At 47.3% G+C, this 26,600-nt stretch overlaps 1 long non-coding RNA gene across 1 annotated transcript in view; it reads left to right on the top strand.

Annotated features, from left to right (window-relative positions):
• Window positions 1-26,600, top strand: part of LOC307246038 — a 56,118-nt gene that overhangs the window by 7,545 nt on the left and 21,973 nt on the right. The window contains exon 2 of the long non-coding RNA XR_013844691.1: window positions 25,809-25,895. This is a non-coding gene — a long non-coding RNA (uncharacterized lncRNA). The remainder of the gene's footprint in view (window positions 1-25,808; window positions 25,896-26,600) is intronic.

Raw genomic sequence — 26,600 nt, 5'->3', positions numbered from 1 at the left:
GTCCCCGCACCGCACCCCTAACTGTGAAAGACACATCTGGGGTCGAAGAGAAAGAATAAAATGTAAGAATCTATAGACCTGTCTCCGTAGAGACTGGACGTGTTTCAGTTTCTCTGCAGCCGAGCTCCACGGTTCGGATCGGACTGGCCATTTTCCCCCAATGTTTTTGTTTTTTTTCTTCCTGAAAACAAATCGTTTTTGGGATAATAATTATATGAAATAAATATTTTTCTAAAAACACACTATTTGTTATTTGCCGGTATTCGGACTGGGCTACACCCCTACTTCACATGCTTGCCCCGGCAATGTTCCTGCTTCCATTCCCACACACTTCCATTCACGGCCGTACCGGCATTTTCCCGGAAATGATACCAGGCAACAACTTTGCCTGGTATCAACTGTAACAACTTTAACGGAACATTGACACCGGCTCCTTTTCCCACATGACGCCAAAACTGAACATTGTCAGTAGATTTACGGCTTTTAGTGCAAGTGGGAAGGGGGCTGAAATCTCCCTCCCGCATCACACATTCCCCCTTCTCACCGGCTGTTTTTTTTGGAGGACGAAAGCAGTAACAACAAATCCAACAACAACAAGCACAATGCTTAAGTTGTTTATTCTGAAAAAAAGATAGAAAGACAGAAAGAAAGTGAAGACCGGGTCACAGCACATTTCTCTCTCCCTTCCTCCTTCACACGTCCACGCATAACACACACATGCCTGTGAAGGCTTGCATGGTAATGGCAAGCCAAACCCACCAAAATTACCACACACACACAGGCACATGCACACACACACCTAGACACACACACACACACACACACACACACACACACACACACACACACACACACACACACACACACACACACACACACACACACACACACACACACTGCCTCGGTTATAAATAATCGTACCCATCATGCATAGATACCATGCATACGCACACACACACACACACACAAAGACACACCTACATTCCTCCTCTTGTACACCACTCCATACAGTACATAATTACACACACACACACTCAGACTTAGTTATAAATTCTTGGCCAGTAAACGCATGCAGCCTGAGACCACACACACACACACACACACACACACACACACACACACACACACACACATTGGTGAGTGCACACCACTGATATCCCCCTATTTAGATATAAAAGATAATAATATTATTATTATCTCTCTCTACGTCGTCCTCAGACGAGCCTTCCATCGGCGTCTCCAGTCATCCCTGTTCTCCATACATCTTTCCATTATTATTATTATTTTTGGTATTTATTTATTTTTATTATTATTATTATTATTATAATTATTATAAAACACATTGATCCTGAGTCGTGGGTACTAGGGGGAAATCATTCACCATGGGTTTCTTACACTGTTGGCCTTTTCTTACATCCCATCTCTTACCTCTAAATGTTTTTTAATCTCTACTTCAATGAAGTCTTAGATTTTACTATTATGACACCCAAAATGCACCAGATAAAATGAACCCATGTGCTATTTTTTCTCACCTGCATTTAAAAACAACCAAGAAGACTAATTGAAGGACTCATTGAAGGCTGAGCTGAAAAGATGTTTTTATTTTTTATTTTTTTGCCTTGGCCGTCTCTCTAGTATTCTTTTGTGGCTTGTTCCATATTTTTGGAGCGTCGTTATGAAAGGCATCGTCTCCAGTCTTCCTCTGGGCGGGGTGTTGTGCTTGTAACAGGCCAGCAGGGGGGGGGGCCTGAGGGCTCTAGAACCTAGAAGAGCGGTGACTCTGTGATGTAGGGCGGTCCGGAGCCATTTAGAGCATTTACACAAGTAAGAGGACTCTCAAGCCACTTCTAAAGGAAACTGGGAGCCAATGCAGTGTAACCAAAATTGTCGTGACGTGCCCCCCACTTCCTCGTTTTTGTTAACCGTACGGCTGCCGAATTCTGAATAAGCTGAAGTCTCTCGACGAGGCCTTTGAGGAAGGCCAGCGAGAAGGGCATCGGAGTAGTCCAATCGACTTGTAATGAACGCATGGATTAGCTTTCCGGCGTCTCTCCGGGCTCGGAAGGGCAGTACTTTGGCAAACGTCCCGAAGAGGAAAGGAACGCCGCTCTGGTGCTTTTCTGCATATGGGAGTTAAAGCCCTAAATCAGAATCTAGAATAACGCCCAGACTCGTTACTTCTGATTTGACCCAGGGACTCAGCTTGTCAAGTCTTGCAGGGAGTTCCTCCCTTTTGGGTTTGGGCCCAACCAAAATAATAATTTTAGGATTTTTTTCTTATTTTTTTTACTTATCCAATCATTTATAGCAAGCACAAAGGTAGTGAGAGCACTTTCGGCGCCACAGGCTCCACAGGCTCCACAGAAATATACACCTTCACCTAATCACCGAAAAGTAAGGGTCCAAGGCTGCTCCCTTGTGCAACACCAGAAGTTATGTCATGTTTCTCTGATGCGTGATCTCCAGGACGGGTGAAAAACGTTCTCCCTGTGATGGAAGTTCTGAACCCGTCCTGGACATGTTCAGGCAGACAGTCTAAAAGAACAAGAAATGGAAACCTTGCTGTCCCTCAGCGCTAAGTAAAAAATAATCAAATTATTGATTATTTTTAGTGGGAGCGGTTTGTGTGCTGTGACTGGTTCCTGGAAACCTGACCCCACGGATGCTTTCCTTTAACAGGGTTAACTATTGAAGTTTCCAGCAGCGGAGGACATACTCGCTCTGGTAATTGTAATTTTGCTTTTTAACAAACGTAGCAGATTGCCCACATTTTTGTGACAGATGCTCGGCTTAAAGTATCAGAAACGGGGACGGGATCAAGCAAGATGAAGCTTCTCAAACACCTGGGCCGATTAGAGGTCTTCAAGGTTCCGCTCGAACTCAAAACCTACCCGCGGTTAACGGCCTACATGTTGGGGTCCACATTTCAACTGGGTGGGGGTCGGGTCGCATTCTATGGTCTCGAGTTATCAGCGCCGATCACTGTACCAGTGTTTGCCAACCAGCATTTTTTTTTGCAATGAAATAATCCTTCAGCGTGCCACTATCATCCTGCGACCACTAAAAACACGCAAAACTGTGCTTTTTAATTTGGTCTACTAGGGCTGGGTGATATGGCCAAAATCTTCAATCCCGGTATAAGTCATTTCATGTCTCGATAACGATATATATCACAATATAGCATGTTTTCTGTATATTTAATAAATACATAGTTTATATATATATATTGAAAAAAAAAAACACACATGATCAGGCCTATTTATGATGCGGCGCAGCACGGGAAGGCCCATGTCGGGGCTCTCATATTCACAGAGAGGCAAAATAAGTGGAAAAAAAAAAACAGTTTATATCAAAATAATTTGCAAAATTGAAGATTTCATTCACTAAAATGCGATGGGCAAACAAGTGAAAAACTTGACTCAGACTGATGTAAAATATTGCCGTAGAGCAGTTCTGCCGCTGATTTGTGATTATCTATAGAAATGCTATTAAAAAATATATACGATAGTCATTTTTTTATGGTCTTATGATATGCACCGATCAGCCACAACGTTAAAACCGGTGACAGGTGAAGTGAAAAACATTGAACATCTGGTTCCAATGGCACCCGTCAAGGGGTGAGATGTATGAGGCAGCAAGTGAACAGTCAGTTATTGAAGTTGATGCGTTGAAGCAGCGTAAGGATCTGAGACACTTTGACAAGGAGCACATTGTGATGCCAGACGACTGGGTCAGAGCATCTCCAAAACCACAGGTCCCGTGGGGTTTTCCTGCTATGCAGTGGTTAGTAGTAAGTCTAGCCCGTCTGGTTCGATCCCACAGAAGAGCTACTGTAGCAAGAGCTACTGTGTCCGTGCTGACCCCTGTCCACCGCCCAAAGCTCCTACAATGGACACGTGAGCGTCAGAACTGGACCATGGAGCAATGGAAGAAGGTGGCCCGGTCTGATGAACCACCTTTTCTTCTACATCACGTGGATGGGCGGGGTTAGGGTCCGTGCCGATGGAGCATCTGTGGGATGTGCTGCAACAAGCCCGATCCATGGGGGCCTCCACCTCACAACTTCCAGGACTTAAAGGATCTGCCGCTCACGTCTTGGTGCCAGATACCACAGGACACCTTCAGAGGCCTTGTGGAGTCCATGCCTCCACCGTCACAGCTGTTTTGGCGTCACGAGGGGGAGCTACACCATCTTAGTGGTGGATTGAATGTTGTGGCTGATCGGTGTATATCATCATATCGCACATCCCGATGGTTTACTTATACTTATTAATGCAAGACTTGTCAAGAACAAATCTTTTAAATTACTCAGGGGGTAGGACGTCACTCTGGCAAAAGAGTGGGTATGCGAGTGAATTTTAGACCCACAAACTGAAGGTGATCACTGAGGACTAAATTAAAAGTCCAAGGCAAATAAAGGTTCAGGTATCTCCCATGATTCATTCATATTGAATGTGAATGATTTATGTAAGTTCACTGGAAGTCCTCCCTCGCTCACCGCACACTACACCGGCTGAATCAAATTATGGAAGAGTCTGAAAAATGACTCTTTTTCACTGAGCGAACAAAAAAAAAATCAAACCTTTCATCACGTCCGAAAGCCGCTATTCTGACCGGAACCGACTCATTCCATGAATCAGCGCAGCCTTTTTTTTTTTTGTCTTCTTCTTCTTCTTCCTCTTCTTCTTCAAATGGCCGGTTTTCAATCTGATCACCTCAGGACGAAATTTCCCAACACTTTGGGACCCGCGGAGAGCCCGGACGGCACGGACGGAAAAAAAAAACGAAACGACGTCCCCGTCTGACCCCGGGCGAGCGTGACCCTCCGCCGGGGGCCCCGCTCTCCCAGCGCGGAGGAGTCAACCCGCTGCCCCCGCTATCCTCAACGCACCCCGTCCGCCCCGCTGACGGACGACGCCCCCCCGTGAACCGCCGCAGCTCCATAAGACATGGTTTCCTGGTAAACACGCCGGGTCTGGGCCAGGGATAGAGCGCACACTGTGTGCACGCTCCGCACCTCCGTCACCCTGTCAGCTGTGAGCTATGACCGGGCGATGGGGGGGGGACATTAGGAGGCACACAGTACACACTGCCGACCCCACGGCCGACCGCCGCACTCCACCGCCACCACCACGAGCACTGTTTTTACTCTGTTTTTATTCCGTTTTTACTCAGTTTTTATTCTGTTTTTACTCTGTTTTTATCCTCTATTACACTCGTTGGACGTTTGAGGATCGCCGTTCGTCGGAGTGATGATGAGACTATCCGTGTCATCTGCCTATCAATATTTTAGAAGCGCCGCAACGCTGGCGACTGTGGCTGCGTCCACCAGGCGGTAAATCATTTGGGGGATTATTTGAGAGATAATGGAGTCTAAAGAGCGGTAATTCAAGAGGCTTCAAGAGAAATCATTCGCCGAGAAATGAAATAATGATTGCGACCCTTCAAAGGCGTAATTGATGACCCGGATCTGAAATGAGTGGAGTATAATAATAGCCTGTGTTTGTCAAATGCATTCGTTTTGCTTGTTTGCTTTTATTGTTCCTATCTGATGGCCTTGTAGCACTTTGAATTGCATGTTGTGTATGTAGGGTGCTATCCAAATCAAGGTTATTATTATTATTTTGTTTGTTTGTTTGTTTTTATTATTATTATAATTATTATTATTATAATTATTATTATTATTATTATTATTATTATTATTATTATTATTACTATTACTATTATTACTACTACTACCGTGTGTGTGTGTTTGCCTGTGTGCCGTCACGCACACAAGCGAGTTCCTATTTTGCACAGGGTTTGAAGCCAGACTCATTCATTTGGATGTGTGTTTGTGGATGTCAAGCTCTCCCCCGTCTCGGATGCTTATTTTGGGCCCCGGTGACTTTCTATTCCCGGCTCCCTCCCAGTCGGCATTAATGAGCTGTTATGTTAAGCCGCTACGCCGGAGCCCCCACCCCTGGCCGGCCTCGGGTCAACACGGGCACGCGCACCCGTGCACACAAACGGTACTATCCGGACTCGTGCGAGGCGATGAAGTAGACGAGCGGGACCATCGGGAGCGTCAATGAGGCGGTTCCTCGACAGTGTCAGGGAGTGAACACAGACAGAAAATAATTCATTAGTCTTTCCCAAAGTTTTTCAGGACTGACAGTATTGCGTGAATAAAAGTATGAATTTAAAAAAATGCAATAAAATCGACAAATACATGAATAAGATATATGTTTTGACAGAAAAGGAAAATAATTATTTTTCAGTGCTGTAAAAGCTGAGTCTGGGGGAAGAAAAAAATAAAAGTATAAAATATTATTTATTAATAAAATAAGTGTATAAATCCTATAAATAAAATTGATTTTGTGATAAATTGCAATATATTATATATAATATATATTTTTTTCTTATTTATTTATTTTTCTAATTATTTCATGTAATCAAGGATTTGAAATTTGAGATATTTATTGCCTTACTACTCATTTATTGATTGCTGTGTGTGTGTGTGTGTGCGTGTGTGTGTGTGTGTGTGTGTGTGTGTGTGTGTGTGTGTGTGTGTGTGTGTGTGTGTGTGTGTCTGTGTGTGTGTGTGTGTCTGTGTGTGTGTGTGTGTGTGTGTGTGTATATATATATGTGTGTGTGTGCGCGAGCGGTTTCTCGTTCTATTTGTGGTGTTTGTGCATAACCTTTGCACCTGTTTGCCTCCCGTATTTTTTTATATAATCGATTCCGACATCACCAACGACGGACTGTAAATATCCCGTCTGTTGGAAAAAAGAAAAAAACAAACTGGCAGGGAAATTACCATATCGGTGGGGGTGAACACATAAAGAAATCCTTATTACACGTCCAAGAAGAGCTTTTAACGTGGCGCTCTCGAACAGGGGAGGCCATATTTTTTTCCTCCTATTTAGGACCACATCGTAACACGCGCCCCCCCCCCCGCATGCGGCGTATCTCACGTGTCGATGTCATAACCGCCGGGGCGCATGGCGCTCGGTAATGAGGTGGAAGCCGGCGGATCAAACGGCCGCGCCCGGCGGCAACCTGGCCACCGTCACATCCGTCAGCTTGTAAATGTCAGCGGCGGGGACGGAGGGGAAGGACAAGACGGGAGCCGCGGCGAGCGGAGACGGAGAGGGGCGCGGCGGCCTCGGACTCTGGTCGTTACGAATTAAAAACCCGGGTGAGTTGTGTGGGTTACAGCCTGGGAGGTCTCCCAGCGCTTCGGGCGTCCGCCGAGACGTCTCAACTTCCGCCCAAACAACATCGAAAATGGAAAGCGGCTCTCGCGCCGCAGGATCAAAACCGCCAGGCTGCGCTCGTTCTTCGCTTGCGGCGTGAACAGCAGCTCGGCGCTCCGTCAGCATTTACAAGCTGACGGGGGTTTTCGATTGTTTTTTCTTTGAGATTGGGCTCTTGAAGCGAGCCGTTCAGTGCGCGCGTTGGGTTCGGTGGGCGTGGCGCGCGGCCGGCCAGGGAGGACCTCCCGAACGATGGGGGCGAGTCGGGCGAGTCGGTTGGGCTCCGAGTGGTGGGTGGAATCCTCCGAAGCATCGTTTTGACACCGTCAAGTGTAAATGAGTTACGCCGAATATACAGAAATCTTTTATTTTGCCTTGGACTTTGAATGAGTCCTAAGTGATCATTTTTGGCTTGACTTTGCAAAGTCAATTGACTCATGTGAAATATCTGTTCGGCACGACCAAATCGTTTGAGAGTCAGGGTTGGATGTGTTTGGGACGGTGACCGGACGGTGGCTGGTGCCGTGGGGTGTTGGGTTGGGGACACGCAGCATGCGAGCGGTTCTCTTCTTTTACTCTTTTATTCCGCACTCTCAGAAACAGCGGCTCAATACGGAGGGCCCTCGATCCACGATTCAGTTCCAGCCTCCGTACCTGCCTGCGCCACAGCCGGGGATGTAGCAGTGAAACGAGAGTCAAAACACCCGTTCTTCGACGTGCGGAGCTCCGGAAAACGGAGTCGAGGGGGAAGTTTTAACTGCGAATCGCTGTTTGCCGCGGGAGCCCCCGCCGCTGTGCGGCGCTGCTCCGGGACGCAGAACCCAGGGCTTGAAAGGAGACTCGCCCAAATGATAAATGATATTATAATCGGGGTTGAATGGATGCGCTGTGTGTTTTATTCACTCCAAACCTGCAGTCGCTCATTAATCAAATTCCATGCAAAAATGGCGAGGGCCCAAGTCGTTCCTCCCTCATGACAACCGCATCAACCGCACCTGTGTTGCTCCGTGTTATGAACATAATGTCTCTTGATGACGGTCTTTCAAGGAATGATATATACGTATATATGAAAGTTTTATTTCTCAAGCAATCATCAGTGATCGCTGAGTGCACGAGAGCGTGAAAGCCGATTTGCTGCTAAATCTGATCCCAGGCTTTATCACGCAGCGAGCGCACAATGGTTACGCTGCGCAATGCTGTTAGAGCCTAATGACGGATTTAACACACTGTGTCCACAGACAACCTCCCCGTCACGCACGCACACACACACACACACACACACACACACACACACACACACACACACACACACACACACACACACACTCAAAACAGTTCACACAAATATTGCACACACCCCTACCTAATGATGTGGAACAGCGCCAGCCTCACCGTCTTATCTGTTTGATCAGTTAATTACCACAATTACACACACACACACACACGCACACGCACGCGCACGCACACGCACACGCACATGCCCACACACACACTCCACCCCGGGCACTATCTATCTCTCGACCCCTATCCCCCCTCTCTGTTCCACGCCTCTTCTGCTTTCTTCTTTCCCTCACTCAAAAACTTAAATTCAATTAAATTTCAAGGGTTTTGTTGACGTGGGGAACATTTTGACGTTGCCGAAGCAAAAGTAAAATAAAAGATATATGAATATTACTTGTGTAATTTAAATGTAAAATGTTGCAGCCAAATATAAATGTGACCCACCGCGTACTTCAGGGTCATTTGGCGGCTTTCGAATTTTTTGGGGTTTCTTTGCATCAGTTGAAAGTGGAGAATCAGAGCTTCCAGACAAGGTGTCACTTGTGCAACTGAAGCAAATATTTTCAAAGCTGTGACTTGTTAATGACAAGGGTTTTTCTGAGATAAGCACCTCCAAAGTTTTACCCTCACCAGGTTCATTCAGCTCCCACAATGCAAATGGGGTTGGCGGACAAACAAAGCTCATGGCTAATTAACATACTGCTGAATGGGCCAATCACGAACAACTATTTTTGCTTATAAAAAAAAAAAGCTTTTATTTAACAATAAGAATAAACATGATTTATAAAAGTGGAATTATTTTGGAGTTTAAAAGTAGGGACAACACAACAAAATGTAGAGTCTCAAAAATATGAGTCTCAGAAAATCTGAAATCTGAAAATCTGTCACCAACCTCAATGGACTTTGTCACGTCATCGACTTCTCCCGTTGTAACAACAACGGACGTATCGTCGGTCTCCTCCGGTGGTTCTTGAGAATATTGCGATTCATCGTCACATTAAGTTTGAAATCCGCCGTTTGAAATGTTCTCAAAGTGCGGAGTCGTAGCAGGTTCCGCGTCGCTGTCGTCCTCCACGTCGCCGTGGGAGAACTGACGATCATGGCAGAAAATGAAGTCCAGTACGCGCTGCTAACACTGACATGGATCTATCACACTGGTCAGATTAAGATCCGAAATATGATTCAGAGCTTCCTCCACCCGTATCACGTAATCCATAGCGATACGGAGAAGAAAGTTTTCACACACAAGTGAGACCGAAACACCCCCGTGCTGCGCTTTAACTCTCTGTTTACGGAAGTGACGTAGGTTCGTGACGCGAAGGGTTCTTCTTTTTGGCATTTCACAACAGTGGCTCTGTGTGTGTAAGAGTAGTACGATTTAAAGGTTGAATTCCATCAAAACGGATTCACATTTCACATCACATGGAATATGGAGGAATGATCTTCACCTGGACGCTCCCTTTTAAGAAAACCATCCATCGGCGTTGTTCAGCGCTGTTCTGCGTCTCGTAAGTGAACAGTGTTTCCCCATGTAATCTATGGGGAATATTTAAATCCACGGTTTAACCTTTTTCTACTATTTATAAATCAAACTCGTTTTTGAAAATATGTTGAGAGATAAAAAAAACAAAACACAGAGGAACACGAAACTGGAAAAATCTAATTTTCCATCAGGAAAGGTTGGTTCAACTTATTTGGCTGCTCCTGGCCATTTTAGAAATGCGCGAGATGGCAAGTTTTGCTGTGGTGGGACACATGATTACAAATGAGTGGGTAAAATAATCAGACAATTTTCAACATTATCGTTAAATTAATTAATTAATTAATTAATTTATTTATTTTTCACAAATGTATGGTGAAAAAGAGAAAGCGAGTAGCTACTCTAAAACTCACACACCGCTTCCGGCTTGGAGTGCTGCAGAGCGAGAGCGGGGCCTGTGCCCAAAGAAGCGATCTGCAATCTGCTCCACAGCAGCAGGAAACAGTAAATTAAATACATCTATAATAAAAACACACTGTGTTATTTGCTCTGTTTGGAAGAAAGATCGCTGTGATAAGTTTTCCCCCAGTCTGTATTTGAGGCAGGCTTTTATTTGTTCGTGTAGACCACGCCCCCGGCATTCATTAGAGGCCCGGTTTTTATTTGACTACTGGTTTATAATTGAGGATATACGGTTTATAAATACAAATGGGGAAAATGCAAAAAATGCAGAAAGAAATGTGTAAAAAAAATAAAAAAATATACATATAAATGGGTAACTTCAAATTTAACTCTCTCGGTCTCTCTCGCTCTCTCTCTCTCCCCCTCCCTCCTCTCTTTCTTGTCTGCCTGGTCTCAGACCAGTTTGGATCATCCTTGCCAGGGCTTGTGTGCGTTTCCAGAAACAGAAGAGCTCCTCAGAACGTTGCCGAAACGGCCTTGAAAGGGGTGCAACTCGCAGCAGTAAATGTGGATTTATGGCTCTGTGCGTCCAGATGAGTGCTTGGGGTGAAAGTTACGCCGAATATACAGAAATCTTTTATTTTGCCTTGGACTTTGAATGAGTCCCAAGTGATCATTTTCGGCTTGACTTTGCAAAGTCAATTGACTCATGTGAAATATCTGTTCGGCACGACCAAATCGTTTGAGAGTCAGGGTTGGATGTGTTTGGGACGGTGACCGGACGGTGGCGTGGTGCCGTGGGGTGTTGGGTTGGGGACACGCAGCATGCGAGCGGTTCTCTTCTTTTACTCTTTTATTCCGCACTCTCGGAAACAGCGGCTCAATACGGAGGGCCCTCGATCCACGATTCAGTTCCAGCCTCCGTACCTGCCTGCGCCACAGCCGGGGATGTAGCAGTGAAACAAGAGTCAAAACACTCGTTCTTCGACGTGCGGAGCTCCGGAAAACGGAGTCGAGGGGGAAGTTTTAACTGCGAATCGCTGTTTGCCGCGGGAGCCCCCGCCGCTGTGCGGCGCTGCTCCGGGACGCAGAACCCAGGGCTTGAAAGGAGACTCGCCCAAATGATAAATAATATTATAATCGGGGTTGAATGGATGCGCTGTGTGTTTTATTCACTCCAAACCTGCAGTCGCTCATTAATCAAATTCCATGCAAAAATGGCGAGGGCCCAAGTCATTAGAGGCCCGGTTTTTATTTGACTACTGGTTTATAATTGAGGATATACGGTTTATAAATACAAATGGGGAAAATGCTAAAAATGCAGAAAGAAATGTGTAAAAAAAATAAAAAAATATACATATAAATGGGTAACTTCAAATTTAACTCTCTCGCTCTCTCTCGCTCTCTCTCTCTCCCCCTCCCTCCTCTCTTTCTTGTCTGCCTGGCCTCAGACCAGTTTGGATCATCCTTGCCAGGGCTTGTGTGCGTTTCCAGAAACAGAAGAGCTCCTCAGAAAGTTGCCGAAACGGCCTTGAAAGGGGTGCAACTCGCAGCAGTAAATGTGGATTTACGGCTCTGTGCGTCCAGATGAGTGCTTGGGGTGAAATATGTTTTTTTGTTTTTTTTTCGGGGGCACAAGATGGGCGAAGCCTGTGTTTTTCCAGGTGCCTGGAATTAAACAACGTCCACGTTTCCAAACCCTAACCGGGCTTTCTTTCTTTAGCAGAGATCCATTTAGACTTGGCCTGGTAACCTCCTGCACTGTCTGCCACCACTTCAGTAGCGGTCATAATTGAATTTTGACTTGGCAAAGGTAGTCCTGCATGCGATAAACTGTAATTGGATTTTTTTTTTTTTTTGTTGCCGTTTTAGGTTGTTTATCTGCACCTTTCATGTTTTTTTATGTCCCTCTTCTTTTGCCAGCTCTCTTAAAAATGCACATTACCGAAAACCAAGTGAGACCTAAGAGATCGCTGTGGTTCAATAATAACTTTCATATGACTGCAAAAATCAGACCTGTGTAATTTTTACCCCCGAAAACGCGGTTTTTCGACAACATTCTGTATTGGGCCAGATTTTGAACTCAGGGGCCCGACAAATGGGGGTAAAAAAACACTTTTACAACAAATTTAAAGAAAAAAGAAAAAAGGTAAGAAGATGCTAAACCCCCTTTATCATCTTTACTATCTTTATCAGTTAACACAAAAAAAACAACTTAAAGTGATCCAGTTATTTGGGGGTAAATCTCAACCGAGCCCATCGGGATGATTGCCCCTGCGGCCGTGCCTGCCGTGAGATGGTCGAAAATAAAGAAATCCCCCAAAAACTGAGGACAAAAAAAAATGAACAAATACATTTCCCGACAGTATTCTATCTCGGTTTCTTATTTTTCAGTCTGCATTAACCCGGAGGCCACGCTTGGCCGGGAGGCCGCCAGTCCAGCGGGCCCGCCCTAAAACATAACCGTGCTTTACTAATTGGACAAGTGATGAACTACTGTAAGAGAGCCCCCCCCTCCGCCCCTCCTTCGACCGTCGTGCTGCCTCCCCCTCCCTCCATGCCTCCCGCGCCCTCGTCTTCCATCCCTCGCTCTAAACACTTGCTTCCTCCTCCGTTTAATTACCGCCATCGATACCTGCCCCCACCCACCCTGACCCCAGGGAGACAGATTACCGCCTCTGGAGCGGCTCTTGCTCGGAAAGAAGGGTTTGCCGGGGTCATTACCTGGCAGCTGAGCCTGGAATTCCGCTTAGTGCATTATGGCCTTAAACTTTAACCTCCGTCAAATGGCTCTTGAAGCGCGGGGGCCATTAGTGCCCCCCCCCCCCCCCCCCCCCCCCGCCCCACCCCCCACAAGGAATCGAGAAAAAAAACAGGGAAACAACGAAGGCCTTTGGCACCGAAAGCGTTTACAGAATGCGTCGGCTTTGGAGCGGGTGTGTTGTCCTCCTGGACTGATTGCAACTGACTGTTATGCCGCGTGGGTGGAGCGCAGCCAGTGGATGGAGTCGCCCGCGGCAGCTACCCTAAAAGATGTTTATCGTGTCAGTTGGAATCATAAGCAGCCAACAAGATCGCATACTTTTTTGGGGTCAAACGACCAATGAAGTCACTGATAACTTGAAAACAAATGAAACAAAAAGTTCAATTACATTTTAGCGATTGGGTTTCCTCGGCAATCGCTTAAACGATGCACCGTGTGTTTTGGTCCAACTTGACCAAAATGTGACCCGCCAAAAATAGGGACACCGTGCGAAGAGTGTCGGCCGTCGTCTGGCTCCTCATTACCGTTGCCGCCTTCCTTCCCACGGAAAGATGGTTCGATCCGCTGGTTCACCTGCTGAAAGTGTGCCGCGGTGAAAAGACAGGAAAACCCACATCATTAATCACGGTGCAGCTTTGGAGGTACGGCGAAATCAGCGGCACGGTGCCTTCCAACACGTTCCCAAGCAAAGAAACAAGCAACAAACGTCCATATATTAATGCTCCCGTGTGTGCGGAACCGTTTGCGTGCAAACCTGAGGGTCCAATGAGCCTGTTTTTGTGAATGAGCGCCTCCAGATTGAGTCCCATCGGTTCTCATTCGTTAAGTGCCGAGATCCGATAGTAAAATGGCTCATGCGCGGCGCGACAAAAGCGGCGTCTAAGACTTGTATAAACAAATGAAATGTCCACATGGACTTGGGCGCGATTGTGTCGTTGAAAAGCTGCGCTGGAGGGGGGGGGGGGGTGAGTCACTTTCTGTCTCACCTCGCCGCCCCAGCCCGGATGACGTCTGAGTGTGTTGCTTTTGCGTTGCTCGTGTGCGCTCGCATGTGTGTATTTGTGTCGGGTCCATCAGGGAGAGACGCAAACCTCTAATTGCCAAGTCAGTGAAGCCGGCAGCCGGTGCCAGGAACCTCAGCGAGCACTTTCCAGTGGGAGTGTCGGGGGTATGTACCCTGTGGGCCAATCGGCGCGCGTGTACGACAGGAAGTTGTGGTTTGGAACACGTGTTTCTGCGGCGGGCGGAGAAACTGGCGAGATGAAGAACAGAACTTGGGCGGGAGGGAGGGAGGGAGGGAGGGAGAGTGGTAGGACACCAGCTCTGCACTTCTTCTGGTGTCAACTCAGCTCAACTTGGACTTCGATGCAGATTGCTGACGCCAGAAAACAGATACCGGAGCGTGTGTGGTTCATTGTAATGCAGGGGTTTCACACTATGCGATTGCTACATGGATAGAAACACCAGCGCACACTAGGGATGGAAAGGTTTCTCTCTCTTTTGGAGATTCGGCTGCACACGGATGGCTCGGTGAAAGGATCCCTCCAATTCTCTCAGACTCTCTTTGTTCATTCGATTTGGTGGGTTTGATCCCATGAGGACGAGAGCCGTGACGAGTCGGTTGGGCTCTGATTTGAATGACGGTATTAATCGTTTCGTTCTGTCAAAATGATTTATCTTGGCAGAATGCAATGATTAAATCTGTCACATTCGATATGAATACGGCCAAATGCCTTGGCCTTTTTTTTTGCCTTGGACTTTCCTCAATAATAATAAATATACTGTAGCTGCAGCAAGAATACAGGGAGTCCGGTTTACTTGTGTTAGGTGCGTATTACGATTCAGACCGGTTGCTCTGGAGTCTCAGTCGAACACCATGTGTGAGGGCACAAACACGGAATATGTATTTGTCTGACGTGGCGGTGAGTAAGGAACGTCAACATTTAAATTCTAGCTTACTGTGCATGTCGCGTGTAAATAAAATGTCTTTTCTTATTCACCGCGTTTCAGTATTTTGCAATGTGCCCATGTTCATATCGAGATGACGATTTCTGATGCTCAAGAGGGCGAACATTTAAATCGACAGCTCCGGATTTTAAGTGGCACTGAAATCTGCGTGGCGATTTGGTCCATTAGATACCGATCATATAGGAACCGGTGCCATATTGACAATTTTAGCCCGAAAAAAATGCCACGAAGAAAAATTGTAAAAGAAATCTGAGCAAATGCAACAGGATTTCAGCCCTGCGGAACGAATCGTTCGCAAATCTTGCATCACTAACCGTTAATAGGGTGTGATAATAAACACAGTTTGTGTCTCTGGCGTTTTTTAGTGGTTAACACGATGGTGGTGTGGTGCGGTGGGATTATTTTATTGTGAAAAGTGCGTCGTGGCAGAAGAAAGGTTGGGAAGTTTTGCAAGACACTTTTGCTGACGTGTGTGTTTTGTACTGTCTGGTTGCCAGGTAGATAGAAATACTAGAGCACACACTCGCGCACACACACACGCACACACGCATGCGCACACACACACACACACACACACTTGCCTGGCGAAGAGTCGGAGAGCGTTTTCTGTACGTCGTACAACACGTGACAACAATGTACCATCAGAACAGATCCCTTCAGCGCTTCACTCCTCTGATAGGCTCCCCATTGTCGGCTAATGGGCCGAAGCTATTCCCCGTAGGCGATGTCCCTCACAGAGGAATTACAGACACACAAGAAGTGAATCAATGTCGTCCGGTACAGTCGATACAAAGACGCTGGACTGAATGACTGCACCCTGTTGGTACAGCAGCAGCGGCACCGGTGCCGAGGATCGTGTGTGGAGTTGGATAGTGTTGTTGTCATGTATGATTCATGACTGTGCTCCACCTGAGTACAGAAGGCCATGGGTCGTTGGTGACTGCGTGCGACTTAGTACCACCGCTGCACCTGTCGTAGGACGTGGGATCGGTCGTAAAATTCAAATGACGCGAATGAATTGATGATTTCAGATGGTGTCGCATCCACTGATTCGCAGTCGATCTCTCGGCTCGTCCGTTTGCGGTTCGCGGCCGGCTGAGGAGGTGAGAAACACTTGGCGACATTTTCATCGCCAACTTTCTATCCCTGACCGCCCCGCCGTCCGTCGGGGCAGAGGGTGGTGCATCGTCGAGAAGTGGTCGGCGGAGGCGGGAAATAATGGGATGCTAATGGGATGGGCGTCGGTTGTTAATGGCTCCATTGGCCACATCCACAATGGCCACTTTCTCCTTCACTCCCTCCCTGCTTACTTTTGTCGCATTAGTCTCTCTCTTTCACTCTCTCCCCCCCCCCCCATCCTCTGCCTCTCTTTTGCTTTCTGTGGTTGCGTCCCATTTTCCTGGTAGGATGCGTGTGTGCACAGGTGTACGTACGTAATCAGTGCACGGTGCTGTTGCTGGAGGGGACGCTGCAGCGAGCTCGAACTGTGCTTTGAAAGACAATGACCTGGAATCAATAGCGGCGGTGCCCGCTGCCCCTTGTGGCGGCGAATGCGCGTTTAGTATTTGCGTTTCTCGCGGTGTCTGCGTCCGATCAACCGACGCTGTTTGACAGCCGAATATTAGAATTGCCCCCTCGACCGAAGTCCAGTTGTAAAAGCGCAAAATCGAAGGCGGAAGAAGCTGAAGATCCGTGCGTGGACAGATGCTGGATCTGTCAGAAAATTTGATAACTTCAACAATAATTTAACGCCTGTAAATACTGATCCTGAACCTCGATATCATCGCCCACTGGTAGTTTGTGGAATATCATTGAGTGCGCACTGTTAACACACACCTTCATTTAAACCCACAAACCCTCCAATGCCTGTATGTTATTGGAGTCTGGAGTGACAAGTCTCTTGTCAGTTGTGGGGCAGAGATGGACCAGGCTGCAGGTATAAAAAAAAAAAAACAGCCTTTACAGGCAGCCATTTATGAAAAACGTTTAAGTAAGCACCGCAGTATGCCGTCCGGAGCGGGAGCCCAGCCTCGCCGTCAGGAGAGAGGGCGTGAGGTGAAAAAAGGGCTGTGACTGTATGAAATTTAAATTTAATTAAATTCAGCTCCTGGGGGCAGATCTAATCATATTTTTTCATTCACTACCGTCTCTAAAGGAAGAAGGCATCATGTGCGCCTCTTATTATATGGACATCTTGAATGGTGTTTTCATTTAAGACCACGGGCAAAAGTTCCTTACTTTTAAGTGTTTTGCAGAATGAATGGAAAGCCAAGTTAGATTTTGTTTTTCTTTTTGCTGATCCGAAAAATGATCACGATCCCTGACTCAAAACCGTGGTACGATCCGAACCCTGGGTTTTCTGATCCGTTGCACCCCTAACGCGGACCCAGCTCTGTGCGCCCCGGTCACGTAGAGCCGCGCGCCCTTCATATCCGTGTCGAGCAGCCGACTGCCATTCGACTGACAATTCTTGAGTCGTATACGGCCCGAGAAATAATCAATGACAATCGCCCGCACAACATAAATCTCCCACGTGTTTGATGGAGCAGCTCAAAGGTTTCTGCAGAAGCCCTTGAACATAGGATGGAGGAGTGAATGATGATGACCAAACAATGATTTATATATATATATATATATATATATATAATTTGCGGTGATGACGGTAATGAGCTCAATACCGCGGTGACGCCACATACTGGAACAGCGGTGTTGCGGTAATGCGGTTACTGTCACAGCCCGAGGTGAAAACACAGCAGCTTTTAAATACTCTGTCAATGACCTCAATCTCCTGCAGCTGCACCCCTTCCGGTTGCCAGGTCTGGCTCTCCCCACCTGCAGATGGCGCCAAAACCACTCCCCACTGCCGCACTCATTATGTGAAATTTGACATTTCTGGGTTGTCGTTTTTTTTTTGTTCACATAATATGCAAGAGTGGAATCAGAGCTTCAAAACAAGGTATCACTTGTGGGACTCAAGCAAATATTTTGGAAGCCACGACCATGAAAGATTAATCTTTTGGAAACTGAAGTTCTGAGGAATCAGGCTCTGAAGTTTGGAAGACAACCTTCCGGCTGCACCGGGGCTACGGGTGGGTCCCGCCAGTCTGGATTATGCAAATCCCTGTAACCACCACTCAGCGTTGACGACCGTGCCGTGGAATTACCCAGAAGTACTTGCATTGTGTGTACTCCTGTGTGAGGGCACGCCACGCCCGCCCTAAATGTCCTTTTTGCCTGATCTGGCAAACGTCCAGGTGTGTGCGCAGGCAGGAAAAAAGCAGCTGACCGCGGCAATGGGTGGTTCCCATTTAAGGATGCTGTAATTGTTTAAACCCTGTTTGCTTGGGCAGGCGACCGGCTCCTTCAGGCGAGCTGTCCTACCGCACGCGTACGGGTGTTACCTGCAGATCGGCTTCTGTGTCGCACTTGTAGCCTCGCGACGTCCTCACATTACTCACCTCGGGCGCACGGCGACCGAGCCCGCCGTCGGCCGAAGACGCTCGTTATGAATGAACAGCCTTCCGCCGCCACAGTTTGAATGAAATTGATTTGCCACAGAGCGAGCGGCCAATGTTGCGCCTCCTGTTCAAAACAGCCAGCGTGACAGCTCATAATGAAAACCCTGGGGTTTTGGCCTAATGAGTTGGGTTATTACTGTACGTCGCCCAGCATTATTGGAAAAATATCATATTGTCATTAGCGTTATCATACAGGGCCGGGTCAGATGCAGTGCACGGCGAGCGCCGGAGGACGCCCGCCCCAGTAAAGCAGAGCTCCTGCGTTGCCTCAATGTTTCTCGTGTGGTGACAGCCATTAATGTCTGAAAGGCTGGTCTTCTGGTGTGTGTGTGTGTGTGTGTGTGTGTGTGTGTGTGTGTGTGTGTGTGTGTGTGTGTGTGTGTGTGGAGCGGGAGTAGGAAAGAAGGGATTAGATGATCTGGTGTGCGCGGCGGGGCGTCTATTTACTTGGTCTGTTTAGTCTTATTTGCAGTTCTCGTGGCACATGGCTACAGTATGAGTCCTGAGCCGTGATGAATCAACATTAGCAGGATGTATGGGCGCAGTGATCTGCTCCCACACTGATTGGGAGGACCGGGGCCGCGACCCGGGCCACCGGTGTTCCAGCGCGCCGTGGCGGACCAGATGTTGCCGCAGGAGTTTTAAAAAGAATACAAAACATGCGAGGCACGGCAAACGGGGCCGAATGCGCGAGCTGCGTTGATCCTCCAGTGTCCCAAATATTCATTATTTAAGCGGACGAGGCAATTTTGCTGACGTGAGTCCGCATGCATTTACTGCCCTGGAACCTCTGAGCTGCGGCGTTGTTTGTCAGCGGTGTCAAGTCGTAGTAAGCCGATTTCCATTTAAACCCCTGGATTAGGGCTGATAATGGGTTATGGTTCATTGCTAAGCCAATAGAGGCACAAAGAGGCCACTGCCCACCACAATATCAGCTTCGCAAATAATACATGAATGTTCAAAAGCACTTGTAAATAACTAGGAGCGTTCGGACTGCCGCATTTAAAGCGCCAGACGGCCAAGAATTCAACGAGATCAAAGAGCTCACGTCTGGTTTACAGCCCAATTACTGCAGGGAGAGGGAAAAGAAACCTCTCCACAGGCTTTGAAAACATTCATGTGGCGAGCAGCGCAAACTGTATTAGTGATGCATTGTGTTGATTTATTTATGCAATTATTTTGATGGCTCCCATCGCTAAGCTTCTGTTGGAAGAGGTTTTTCCAAAGTGCGTCAGCTGGGCACCTATTCAGACAGTACTTTTGATGCTCCCACTGATAAATAAATATCTTATGTCACTCTCGGCGAGTCATTAAGAGCCGCATTTTTACACATTTGGCCTTATCATTTATTTACATACGGTTGCCGCGCCTCCACCAGACTTCAGTGTTTGGCCATTTTAATATAAGTTGCGGGTGGGTGAACAAGGAGCGTGAGAGTGGAACAGGCATGAGAAGACATGAGATGTGAAGAAGGCAGAGAAGGAACGGCGTTTAGATTACAAGCGTCATTTATATAAAGAACTAACGCGCTCTCCTCCTCGAACAACTCAGCGCAGATCATTTTGGTCGAGGTCCAAACTGCTTTGAATTGTAAATTGGGTGGATAATAGACAGAAGCTACCGTATTTCCTCAAATAGTGATCGGGGCTTTTATTTAGCTCAACTGCAGAGGGCACCAGGCTTTTATTAGAGGCAGGCTTTTATATCTTAAAACCAAACCAAACCTCTCTCTTTGAACTTTGAATCAAACTTCGGTCCGGGTGCCGGGCTTCTCTGAATAAATACATCTAAAGTAAAAACACACTGTTTTTATTTTAACACACTGTTTTTATTTTAAGAGATTTCTCTGTCGTTCGTCAGCATGTAACGGCCCCGGGGCGCACAGTGAACCGGCGATCGCTCCCTCTCCGTTACGCGATCCGCTGTCCTGGTCGGAGGCGGAGCGTCCCTTCGCTGGGTTTAAAATGTTCGTTAGTAGAAGCTAACGAAAACAAATAGATCTCAAATAAAAATGCAGGAAAACAGGCACAGAAACAGGCACGGGGGGAGAATAAAACTCCACTCCAATTCTCTGAGTTAGGGTTATGTTTAACACAACGAGTAATCCAGAACAACAAAGTGCTGAAAACAGCATGAGTGTATTGTGCAAATGCAAATGTACATTTTGCTCAACTGGCATGCGCATTATATAACAGACACCGGGAGTCTATCCATCCTTGGTTTTTACCCCGGTCTTTATTTGAGGCAGGCTTTTATTTGTTCGTGTCGACCACACCCCGGCATCATTTAATTAATTCATGTGAGTCGGTTTTTGTTTGAGTACCGGTTTACATTTTTTGCTCTTTTGAATTCCAAATCCTTACATGTTTATTTTAGATTTCAGGACATGAATACTAATGCGCTCTTCTGCCAAATGGTTAGATAAGTTTAATCTGACTTCCCTCCTCTAAGCATTTCCATCTCTGCCTGGGAGGGTGTGTGCGTTAGTCCAAGGTGTGGGAGCAGAACCATTGTGTACATTAGTTCTATGGTGCCGCCTGAGGCAACACGTGAGTCAGGAAACTTTGGCGTACAATCAACTGCTCCGCTCTACTAGTCACCCCTCCCCTCTAAAGCACTTTATTCCCTCCTTTGCTGCATGAGAAAAAAGCTACGACTGCATGCAACTCCACCAGAGCTCTGCCGGGGTCTTCTTGAATGCACCGAGCGGCTCAGCTAATGGCCACTAGATGCTGGATCCAGAAATCCTCTGACCGCGTGGAAGTCAATGGAAAAAGAAGGAACTTCTCGCCCGGAATGAAAAGTCAATGCATTTTTCATTACAGATGTTAGGGTCTCAACGCCTAAGCGTACTTCTTCTAATGGTTGTCCTGGTTGTGATTTTGAAAACTACCGTTCTGTAAAGATGAGATGTTGGCGAGGCTTCGATCCAAACTCGAGGCTTCAAATTGTCTCTTCGGAAAGCAGCGGGTGACCTCTCACCGATGCTTTCGGTGGGTCACTGGAGTCACGCTGACTGAGCCGCTGTGGTATGTTGTTGTGTTTCCCATAAGAAAGCACATGGATAATAGAATTATAAAAAATAATAATGATTATGTCGTAAAACGTTGTGTTTTGCTGTCCCATTTTTCATACCGATAGAAAGGACTTTGAAAGGGTCCGGGAGGCCGCGCTGCACATAGAGTTTATATCTAGGCAACCCCATATAACCGTACATAAAAGTGGTTTATTCAATGTTTTTTTGGCCTCCCTTAACCTCTGATGACGAGTCCGTTGCCCCATTCCCTAAGCGGAGGTAGCAAGAGCAAACGATGCAGTGCAAGCTGGGTGAAATGGACGGCGAGTGTGTAAAAGGATATGTGACAATTGTGGTTTGGACAGCGACACTGCGCTTTAAAGCCGCCTTCGCAGAAGCAATATTTCAACTCATAAAATTTGAATGAGCAGACCTCCCATAATGTGAGGGATCGCTTAATACTATATGTCGCCCATGAGAACCCCCCCTCCCGCCTGCCCCCCTTTCCCATGCAGCGCCCCGTCGAATGCACCGACGTGGGCGAGAAAGCGCTCGGAGTTTGCGTCGGGTCGAGAGGCAGCAGGGAGCGGTGCTGCGTTCCGCGGGAACTCGGAAAACTGTGCGTCGCCAGTCCCCGTGTTAACATGACATCAAATCTACACAGTAGTCAAAAACCGCGTTATACGTGTTGAAATAAATAATAATCCAATACATAATAATCCAGTCATACAATCATACAATAATACCCCCGTCTTTGCAGTGGAGAACCGGGCCTGTTGCTGATTACGCTGCGTTTTGCTCGTCCAAGTCTTTTCCGATTGATTTTTTTGACAAAATCTGCCTTTGTTGTTATTTCCTCGATAGCAGCGTGGCGCAGCTCAGAGCACGTTAGGAAAAAAACCCCGTTGCATTAAAACACGGGGAAGCCCGGCGCAAAAAAAGTGCAGCACTGGAATGATGCAGTTTCCAGGAGGTGATAGGTGGATGCGGCGGTATTAATAAATGCTCATTATAGGATGGAGTTACCGGCTTTGCATAATGAAATATCTCCGCTACGCTCCTGGCCAATCGAGTCCAGAAACAAATTGACCGCAAGCGAGCTTACCGGAGCAGATGTATGAATGCTTAATAATAACCGTATCTTGTCTTGATCTATCTTTATTTATTTTATTTTTTTTTTACCAAATCAACATAATAAAACAGGTATAAGATCGCCCGGATCAGAAGGAATTATCAAATACACGATCCACCTGGGCATCCTTGGGGTTCTATCGGTCGCGACAGACCCAATCGAGCGATCCGTCAATCTACGCTGCATACCCCCGCCCCCCTGCTGGGCTGACACACTGACGTTAATGGCCCCCCCCGCCCCCCGTCGGCCCCGTGAGAGAGCGGCAGGAGCTCTGGGAAGCTGGCACGGCCCCCATGTTTATGATGAAGCGTCTGAAGCGACCCGTTTGTCTCGGGCGCCGCAGCTGTCGGCGCCGGGCGGCGGTGTGGCCGCGGCATAATAGACCTCTTTATTGGCCACATCTGGACTGTCACGGAGGCAGCGCAGTCCTCGAACATCAGAACCAGCCCCGCCGACGATTTTCCCTTTTTTCTTTTCTTTTTTTTTTTTTTTTTGTTTTTTGATCACTTTAAGGGCAGTGTTTCCCGACCTCTTTTTCCGCCATGCGTGGCGTACTTATTATTATTATTTTTTTCAATTAATGAATCCCACGGCACCATAGCGGCGTTCAGTGGCCGTGACTGCCGCGGTGTTTGTCGACGGCGTCAAGTCGTAGCAAGCTGATTTCCATTTAAACCCCTGGACTAGGGCTGATAAGGGGTTATTATGGTTCACCGCTAAGTCAATAGAGGCACAAAGAGGCCACTTGCCGGCATAATATCAGCTTCTCAAATAATACATGAATGTACCAACGCACTTGTAAATAACTGTGGCGGACAAAGGGCCGTGGTCAAGCACCGGCTGCGGACAACAGCACGGTTCCCTTTGCCGTGCGCCGATCCCCTCTGCAAGACGGACAAACATTAATTAAGAAAGCGATCTGTGTCGAGCCAGGCCCAATCGCCGCACTGCCTCGAGTCGGCCCGATGAGCGGCCGCGGGAAGGGGAACCGCGCGGGAAGGGGAACCGCGCTGTCGTCCGCCACAGTAACGAAGAGCGTCTTTCGTCTGTTAACCGCTCAGAACCGTCAGAAACATGTAGAGCTGCGCTTATTATTGTGACCCACTAATAGTGACGCCAGACTCGGGAACGGTTCGTTCGTTGTGAACAAATCGTTTAAATGACCTGGGTGTCGTCACTCCGGGACAGAATTGGGCGGGCGGGTTCAACTTTGACTCACAAACTGAAAATAAGCGCTGAGGACGAGACGAAAGTCCCAGGGGGGAAACAGAAAACCGCGGCGTTTCACACAATTCATTTGGAATTTGACTGATCTGCTGTTTGCATTCCACCAAAATAAACCATCTCGACCGAACGAAATGATTCCCGTGGGGAATTCCATTGACAGCCGGCTCCCCTGGCCCTCGCTCGCCGCGCAACAAACCCGACGGAGTCGAGTGGAGTCAGAGTCAGAAAATGGAACGACGCACGTTGCCGGGTGACTCGTCGGAAAGTGTCGAAGACCTTTCACCGCGACTCATTCGTCTTCACTTTCGGTGCGAAACGTATTCTGCTCTGGCTCGCGGATGAACCGGTGCCGTCTGGCGTCTTTGATCTTGCAACACAAAGTCTAGTCTCCATTCTTCCTTTTTGAAAAAAAGCGGAGTCGGAGTTTATTCCCCGGCGCGGCGGTTTGAAAAGCACCCCGCTTTACAGTTGAGAGAAGAAGGCGAGACGGTAGACGGGAAGGCCGCGATGGGGAGAGGAGATAAGACGACGCTTATGGGATGGCCTGTCATCGTTTTTGGCTTTGGGAAAATTAGGGGGGGGGGGGGGCACCGCTTGGCCGCGCTGCGCCTTTCGGTATGTCGTTTTATTTTAGGCTATCAGCACCAGTTAATGTGGCCGCTGATGCAGACGGTGGGAAAAAATGTTGGAGGAAGACTGGGAACCTCTGTGGCATCGGCAAAGGGGGGAGGACTAAAAGATCCGAAACGACATTGTTTGAGGGTGCAGCTGTGAGAAAAGGGGATCAGAGAGCTGTGGGGAAGAGAAAGACGACTGCATTCAGTGAATATGGTTTTTGACCTTAATTGCACTGTGCACTGAAGTGTCCTCGAAGCCAAAGGGAATCCTCCAGTTGTATGTGGTTTTCATGGAGTTTTATGCAGGGGCATAAATGATGGGTGAACACGGCGGTCGGGACCCCCACCTTCCTGGGAAAAGAAGAGAGTTGTCCCCCTTGATACATCACTGTGAACACAACAATATGACTTTAAAGAATCGCGGCTCTGCGCCCGCCGACCGCTCCCGCCAACCGCTCCCTCTCCGACGGCGCCGCCGACTGTGTAATCGAGAGTAGGTTGTTTCGTTTTGCTCCGTTTCCTTATGTAATGGAACAAGCCCCCCCCGCCCCCCAAACCGACATTACGCCCTGCATCCTAAATCCACATCACTGTCCTCACGCAAGTGAGTTTCACTAATAAAAAACGGGATCTCCCAATATTTAAAATATGCTCCGTGAACGTACTTGGGCTTGTTTGCTACCGGAGTTGGAATGAACAGAAGGAGCTCAAGTTTCACATCACCGGCACAAGTGAGAGGGAGGACTTCCTGAACAATGAACCCGAGTCGGAAGAGTCGGCTCGGCTCCGAGTTGTGAATGAAATTCTCACGAGAATCACTGGATGCTGTCAAAATTGTTTATTTTGGTGGAACTCAACGAGCGAAATGGGTCACGTTCAATATGAAGTATGCTAAATGACCTCATCTTTTTGGATCTTTATCTATCCCTCGGACTTTGATTTAATCCTCCGTATTTATTTTTAGTTCACGAGTGGAAGATTCCCTCCTTTTTGCCGAGGGGACTCCAGACTTCAGAGTCATTTGAAAGATTGTGTTCTCCATGAACGACCCGTTGGCGAGTCGTGCGTCACTTACCATTAGTCGGCCATAATAACCGGCGCTGTTCTAAGTGTACGTGTCAGAGCATGCGGCTCACGTTGTCCCCCACGTTTGTTGAACTTTCAGATGTTTGGTCGGCGGCGTGAGTCCCGTGGCCGCGATGAACCAGCGCACTAGAGGTGGAAGACAGCGGAGGACGCTCTGAGCATCCAGGTAAACTCCCACAAACACCCACGCACCGCTGAGGTCCAGCCATTCGGCCTTCCGTCGGACATACGGAATATTTAATAGCTATTTAATAAATATTTGTATTTTTTATCTCCGTCGTACTTCTTATCCCTTTCTTGACTTGAACTTGACTTGTTTTTTGGGGTTTTTTTTTTGCTGCTGTGACACCTGAGTTCCCCCCCGCAGGGGTTGATAGAGCTTTATCTCATCTCTGCTCTTTAATGAGTCCAACCCCGGAGCGTCTTAAGTCCACGAAAAGTCAGTGAAACCGAAGGGGTTGAATCTCAGGCTTTATGGAACGGAGACAATCAGAATCACAATCGGTTCAATGGGACATTTAGTGCATTTACAAGAAATTAGTCACAGTAGTTGGTGGATTGTAGCGCAGACAGATGAGTGGCATAAAAAAAAAAGAATTAAGAAATACAACATAATATGGAGAATGTACAAAATGTTGTTATAAATATTAATATGAATTGAATAGGACATTTCTCTACATTATCAATTATTAATGTGAATATGAATAACAATAATATTTATACAACGGTATGGGTACGGCTAATAAGGGATGAGTTAGACCAACTTATTACAGTGTTGTTACAAGATATTGCACAGTTTATTACACAGTTATTGCACAGGTTTGTCTGTGTGTGTGTGTGTGTGTGTGTGTGTGTGTGTGTGTGTGTGTGT

The sequence above is a fragment of the Zeus faber genome, assembly GCF_960531495.2.
Source record: "Zeus faber genome assembly, chromosome: 20".
Classification (NCBI taxonomy): Eukaryota; Metazoa; Chordata; class Actinopteri; order Zeiformes; family Zeidae; genus Zeus; species Zeus faber.
This window is presented reverse-complemented; position numbering and strand designations above follow the sequence as displayed.